Genomic DNA, 6,972 nt, shown 5'->3' with positions numbered 1-6,972 from the left:
GCCAGGCAGAGCCCCGAGGGCCAAGGCAGAGTTAGGGTCCCTGGGGCAGCCCCACGGAGCACAGCCTGGGAGGTCCGTGTTGGAAGGAAGAGTAAGAGGTGACCTGCGGGGCTGCTTCTGTTGGTCAGACGGTGCCCACAGTGGCCCCAGCTCCCTGCCCAGGGCTGCAAGTTCCCCAGTGCCAGCACCCTGGGCTGGTCAGGACAGGAGGGCCGAGCTGGCGGGTGAGAAGCAAACCACCTGCCAGCCCCCCTCCCCACAGGCCGGGGCAGCCTCCGAGTGTCGATTCTGCGTGACTAACTCATTGATCACCTCGCCGGGGTTAATTAATTAATTAGGGGTGGCCGCGGAGGACGGTGGGCTGGGGCCTGGGAAGGATCGCACCACCAGGAGCTTTATTAGTACATAAAACGAGTGTTTAAAACCCACATGGCCGCAAGTGCGCTGTTGAGGCTTCTCATTAAACAAACCTATAAAATTACTTGCCTCATTATGTATTTTCGTGGCTTCCTCTGCCTCCTTGCCCCCGCCCACCTGCCTCCTGCACCCGCTCTAAGTGCCTATTTGAAATCAATTTCTCTAATAATGGACTTAATGAGCTCATCAATTAGGGCTGCCATAACCGAATGTCGCCGTGCTCGGCGGTTATCAGTTAAACTCTGGAACTAATTTCCATGCTTCATCTATCAGGGGGTGCCCACCACTCTTGCTGCTGCTCCGGGACGATAGGGAGACCCCGGGGCCCTTCGCACCCAGAGAGAGGGGCGGCCTGGGAGAGGACAATGGGGACAGCGCCGCCTGCCAGGCCAGGGAGCCGCCCAGGGGCGGCTCCGGCATAATTAGCCGTAATGGATGAGACCCGCAGCCGAGATAAGATGGTCGTTCCACATGGAAAATCCCATTATGCTTTTCTTACCTCTCCACGCAGCCTCCAACAAGGCTGCCCTCGCCCCTCGCCCCCTTTAAATAAAGCCCAACAGGCCGGCTCCACGGAGGCCGCCCATTTCCCCAAATCCCAGGGCCCACAGGCGGAGGGGGCCCCCCTGGAAGGAAAACAGGACCCCTGCTGCTCAGGCCGGGGTGATGGGGTGGCTGGGGTCAGCCCTTGAGAGCACCCAGGGATAGGTGCAGGGGGAGAAGTCCAGAGGGCGGCAGTCAGGGAGAAAGCTCGGAGGGCAGAAGTTTCCAGAAGTGGGACGAGGGGCTGCCAGGAAGGGAAGCGTCGGGTGGCAGAGCTGTTGCTGGACACAGTAATGTGTGTCCTCAGATCCAACGGCCCCTGGTGAGGGACCTGGAGGGACACTGGAGGGGGTCACCAACCAGGCAAGACCTTGGATGGGGGGACAGGGCAGAGGGGCCACAGTCCAGGGAGACCACTCCAAGTGGGCCTGGAGAACAGAGGCATCCCAGTTCTGGGGACATTGCATGGCACCCAGGAAAGGCTCCATACAGACAGACAGGTGGATGGTGGAAGGATGAAGGTAGTCTCTCCGCTGGCTAGGAGGTTTCATAGGAAAATTTGCACCCGGGGAGGGGGGCAGGACCACGCTGGGGGCCCCTGGGGCCTTCTTTGTTGCTGCAGGGCTCATCTTGACCCCAAGCTGAGGAGTGGCTGCCCAAGAGGGACGAAGGGGACCAAGATCCGAGACTCAGGACAGTCTGACTGTCCCCCTGGGGGTGGGTGGTGGTGGTGGTGAAGATCTACAGCCCCCCCAGGGTGCCCTAAGGAATCCAAGCCATGGAGCAGGTACCAGCACCCTCCTCAAGCCAGGGAATGTCCAGCAGTTCTCTGGGGCCCCAGCAGGGCCGGGCTGTCCCTGCTGTTCCTTCTGCTGACCAGGGAGGAGCTGTGGGGTGGGGTGTGTGTGTGTGTGTGTGTGCGCGTGTGTGTAGAGCATGGCAGGGGGCATGGGGAAGTGGCTGAAGAGTGGGGAAGCTGGGAGAGCTGGGTGGGGGAAGTGCTAGGGTTCCGGGTGCTGGGGGTGGGAAGGTGTGTGTTCTCGGGGACCCAGGGTGCTGGGAGTAGCAGCTTGGGGTGTTAGGGGCGGACGGTACTGGGGGAGCTAGGGACGTGGGCACAGAGAGCTTGAGGGAGGGTTTGGGGGGGAAGGCGAGGTTCCTGAGGGGCGGGGGTGGCCCCCCACCCCGCCGGGCGCTGCCCCTGCCCTCGTTCCCTTCCCCACCGCTCTCACCCCACGCACCCCTCCCCCGCCCCAAGCGCACCCCCGCAGGGCCAGGTTTGGGGAGCCCGGGGCTGGGTTGGGTGGGGCAGCGGCCCCTCCCGGCGGTGCGAGGCGGGCACGTGTCGCCGCTTAGCCCGCTGCTCCCAGCGATTTGTCATAATCAGCCCGGCTTTTCTCATTAGTAAAAAGCCATTAGCCGGCTTTATCAGTAGCTGCACGGAATGCAGCCTTGGGCAAGGGCCTGGCTGGGCCGCCTCCTCCAGGGGGCCCTCAGGGCTAACCCCGCCCCTCCGTGGGAGGGCTGGTGCTGGCAGCACAGGCCTGGGGTGAGACCGGGAGGGGGAGGGCCGGGCTCTTCCGCCCTCTGACGCTCTGCCGCAGCCGGGCTGTCCCCGGCTCCCCCACCCTTGGGCACACCAGGGCCCAGAACCTGGGCTGAATTGAGCTAGGGTCTCAGGATTCAGCCCCAAACGTCACTGCACTGCCCAGGGCGGGCCTGTGGGTCCTAGCCCTGCGCAGTCCCTCCCACAGCCCAGGCGAGGTTTTGAGGGCACTCGCTGGGCAGCAGTCGCTGGGCAGCACCGTGGACCCCGGAACCAGTGAGGTCCACATGCGGGGCTTGGCTTGCGGGGAGGCAACTGCAGGGAACAGGAAGCAGGGACAGGTCGCGGGGCTTGGGGACACAGCTACACTCAGAAGAGTCCCTGCCCAACTTGAGCAGGGGGGTGGAGCCCAGTGGGCCCTGAGCAGAGCGGGGATCATCCCAGCCAGAGGGGACACAGCTTTGGGCAGAGTGATGGGAGGCAGGGGAAGCCTGTAGACAGTGGAGCCCACAGGTATGTGCGGGGCAGGACCGGACACCCCAGGGCTGGGTCTGGGGTCCAGGGAGGTGAAGAGGCTGGGGGCAGGGCCTGAAGGAGACTGGGCGGGGGGGAGATGTGGGGCCTGCGCAGGAGGAAGAGGTCAGTGGGGCCAAGTGACCCTGAGCGGATGATCCCTTGGGATCTGAGACCTGCCGTGGGACTTAGCAATGTGGGTGCCCATGGTGGCCGGAGAGGAGCGTCCTGAGGGGGTACTGGAATGGGGCAGTGGGTGGGCTGAGGAACATGGGGCAGCTCTTGGAGGGGAGGGGAGAGTAAAGGAGGACCAGGGGTGGGTGGCAGGAGGGACAAGGCCAGGCTTTTGAAGAAGGGAAAGGACCATCCTATCTGTGTTGGTGGAATGCTGGTCATGATGGAACCCAAGGTAGAAGCTGTGGGGTCAGTGGCCACGGGAGGCCGGAAGGCAGGCACAACCCGGGGAGCCTGCAGAAAGATGCAGCCAGCAGGGCTGGGCCCAGGAACCCGAGATGCACCCCAGCTTCCCTTCAGCCCTTCCCAGCAAGCTGGGAAGGCCTGCAGAGGAAGACCCCATACCACCAAGCTTAACACCCTAGTGCAGTCCCTATCCCTCCCCCCTCACTGCGTCACTGTCAGGGGCAAAGCGTGGGGCTGTGCCCTGCCCCAGGCCTCCCTCCTAAACACCATGGCTTCAATCTCCAGGTCCCACGTGGGGGCTCCCCTCAGCTGCTCTTAGGGGCCCCGTGCCGTGCCGGGCCTCACAGTGAGCAGCAAATACAGCCGAGCCTTCAGACGAGCTGTTCTCAGCAGGAGGACTCATGGCCTGATCGCCAAGGGCTCCTGAGGTACCCAGTCCCACAGGCAGAAGTGCCTCCTGAGGACCGCATGAGTGAGTGAGTGAGCAAAGGGATGGGTGAGGAGCCCGAGAGACCTGGCCCAGCTGGGCTGGTCACAGCACTCCCTTCCCAGAGAAGTGCTGTCAGCCCCCAGGCAGGGTGGGCAAGGGGCCACCACAGCCAGCTCCACGGAGCCTTCTGAGCCCTGGGCTGTGTCCTCACTGCCACCCAAGCCCTGAGCCGGTTCTGTCTCTGTTTGCAAGGTTGGGGTGCCCTGGGGGTGAACTCCTGAGCTGGGAAGGTGGTGGAGCATTGCTGGGCTCTAAGGCTGAAAAGCCCAGGCCTTTTCCTCCCTGCAGGCGGGAACCCAGGCAAAAAGGGGCCACTCAGAGACGAAGGGCTCCTCGAAGTCCCTGCCCCTTGGGGGTCTGCAAAAGCCCTCAGTGCTTTTCTCAGTTGCTCAAAAATGGCGGTATTAGCCCCAGCTGGGAACCCAGCACACGGGCAGGTGGCCTGGCAGACGGTCTCTGCATGGGTGAGGGTCCCAGCCCTGCACCTGGGTTCCTGGCACTGGGCCTGCGAAGGGCCAGTCTCTTGCCACACATCAACACCTTATGGGCTGGGGGTGACCACTTAATGTTCCTTGGCCGGACATCTGTGGAGGAATATTGTTTTAAGTGTCCACTGAGATGGTCGAGACCACCTTTGGGTTGTCCTCAGGCCTGGACAGGGTGGCAGTGTGGCCCCAGTTGTGCCCTTGCCTGCTGCCTCCCCCTAACCCCAACCCTGCACAGAGGAGGACACCTGCAGGGGTTGAGGCCACATCGGGGCTAGAATTTTCTGGGCAACAGATGCGGGCGTTGCCTGTTGAGGAGCTGCCTGGGTACAGGATGGCATCTGGACATCCCCCAGGGCTGGGGTGTTCAGGAGAAGACGGGTTATCCCACTGGTACTGAGGACACAGACTATACTTGCCCCTGTCCCCGGGCAGGGGGCAGGGCAGTTCAGGTGGAGGCTCAGGACGACGGCCAGCCTCCTATGGGGGTTCAGCGCCCGACTTCCTGAGGATACCTTCTTCTCCCACATGGGGAGATGCCATGGCCTAGAATGCCAAAAATCCCAGCTGCACCTCTCCTTGCCTCAGTTTACCTGACTGTAGGATGAGGGTGGTGAAAACACTAACTTCAGGGCTGTGAAGACGTGAGATGATAAAAACGCAGCTCTCAGTGCCACATACGGCATAGGATGGACATTGATGAGAGCCGGTGCTGCTCCACTGGTGACGATGACAGCCGTGCCGGTGGTAACGGCGGCAGTGCTGTTAATGGTGAGGTAAGCACCAGGGCGAGACCTCCAGCCCATTCACTGTCCCGGATTTCAGGGGAGGGGGACGCTCAGTGTCCCCTGGTGGTTCTGCAGATGAACAGGAAAAACAGGCTGGGGTTGAAGACGGGTGTTTTGCTTCTGTCTCCTGGGCTATAACCCACAAGTACATGAGCCCCACCCTTGGGAGGCCCAGACAGCCTCACTGAGCAGGAGGCCTGGCCTGCTTACCCCTGCGCTCATCCACATCCAGATGTGGGAGCCAGCTGCGGGCACGGCCTTCCCCTCCCCCATCCCTGTGCTTGGTGCCTCCACTGGCTGCATCTTCACTCTGCCTCCAGCCCCTGGCTTTGCAGTGCCCCGACCCCACTGTGGGTCAGGTGGCCGGCAGGTGGGGCTCCTTCCCTGCGTCCCCCCAAAAAGAGCTCCGCAGATAAGGGAAGGAGGTGGGAGGCTGGGCCGGGACTGGCAGGAGGAAGACTGACCTTGATACTTGATACTTGATACTGGGGTGCTCCAGGGATGGGGCTGCTCTGTGCGGGTAGGTGCTGCTCCCTCGTGGTGGCTTGGCCTCTGAGTCAAGGCTCGGGGAGCTGTCCGGGCACTCCACTCCTCTGGGTCAGACCAGCAGCCCTCCCTCCCAGTGGCTGCCCCCTCCCTGAGGCCGAATAGGTGCAGCCACTGGGTCGCCTCCAGATGACCTAGCACGGGGCATCTGGGCCTCTTCTGGGTATTTGATTTAGATTTGCTGAGACCACAAACCAAGCCAGGCTGGGGCAGAGGGGCAGAAAAATCCCTGGTGACAATGTGGGTGTGGGTCCTTCCCAAGCCCAAAGCACACCTGTGAAATGTCCTAGAGCCAGGTGTCCCCGGGGACCTTCATCATCTGGCATCTGGAGAGTGGGGGCCACTTCCGAGAGTGTCTGCCTGAGCAGCCCCAGACAGGGGCCCGACACCTCCTATCCCCATCCCGAATGTGGGTACCAGGCACCGTCTAAAGCCTCAGGTTCCCGGGGGAACTGCAGGGCACTCCATTTCAGGCAGGCCTGCCAGGAAGTGCAGGGCAGCCCCAAGGCCATCAGCTCAGGTGGCTAGGGGTAGCCAGGCCCTCAGGCCCCTGCTGATGGTTGGGAGACAGACCCCTGTAGCCACGGGGTGCCCAGGGGATGAGGTGGGTTCAGGGGCCCTGGGGGGTCCAGGCAGAGCAGCTCAGAGCAGCGCAGCAGCTGGCAAGGACAGGGTTAAGAGTGTGCTGTGGGCCTCCCTCCCGCTCCTTGAAATGGATCCCTGGTTCCAGAATGACTCCGCTTCCCCTCTTAATCTGTATTTTACGAGTGAGAAGCTTTGCATTATGCAAATCGTTAGATAGGAACAGGTGACATTTCAGCAAAGAACATGAGCGGGAGCGGGCCAGCGGGCGGGCTGCTGATTTAGACATTAGTATTTGTCACTAGGGCGGCTGGGCTGGAGGGGGCTCGGCTCTTCACACCTTAAGGTGGAAGTCTTAGCGGCCAGGGCCAGCCCACTCCCCTTAGCAGAGGGCACCCAGCATGCGGAGGCTGCACCCTAGCCGGGCTCTGTCCCTGTACCTGGCAGCTTAACAGGCAGGACGGCACAGCTCCATTTCACAGATGAGGACACCAAGGCACAGAGAGGCTATGGGCCAAGCCCGGGAACTTCCAGGTGGAGCTGTGGCAGGACCCAAGCCAGGCAGGCAGTGGGGGCCATCTTTGCACCCCTCCCCACTGTCCTGGGGTCCCCCGTGCCCAGGCTGGCTCTCCGTGTCCTGGG

Source organism: Lontra canadensis, unplaced genomic scaffold (assembly GCF_010015895.1).
Source record: "Lontra canadensis isolate GAN:19392208 unplaced genomic scaffold, GSC_riverotter_1.0 scaffold1, whole genome shotgun sequence".
Classification (NCBI taxonomy): domain Eukaryota; kingdom Metazoa; phylum Chordata; class Mammalia; order Carnivora; family Mustelidae; genus Lontra; species Lontra canadensis.
This window is presented reverse-complemented; position numbering follows the sequence as displayed.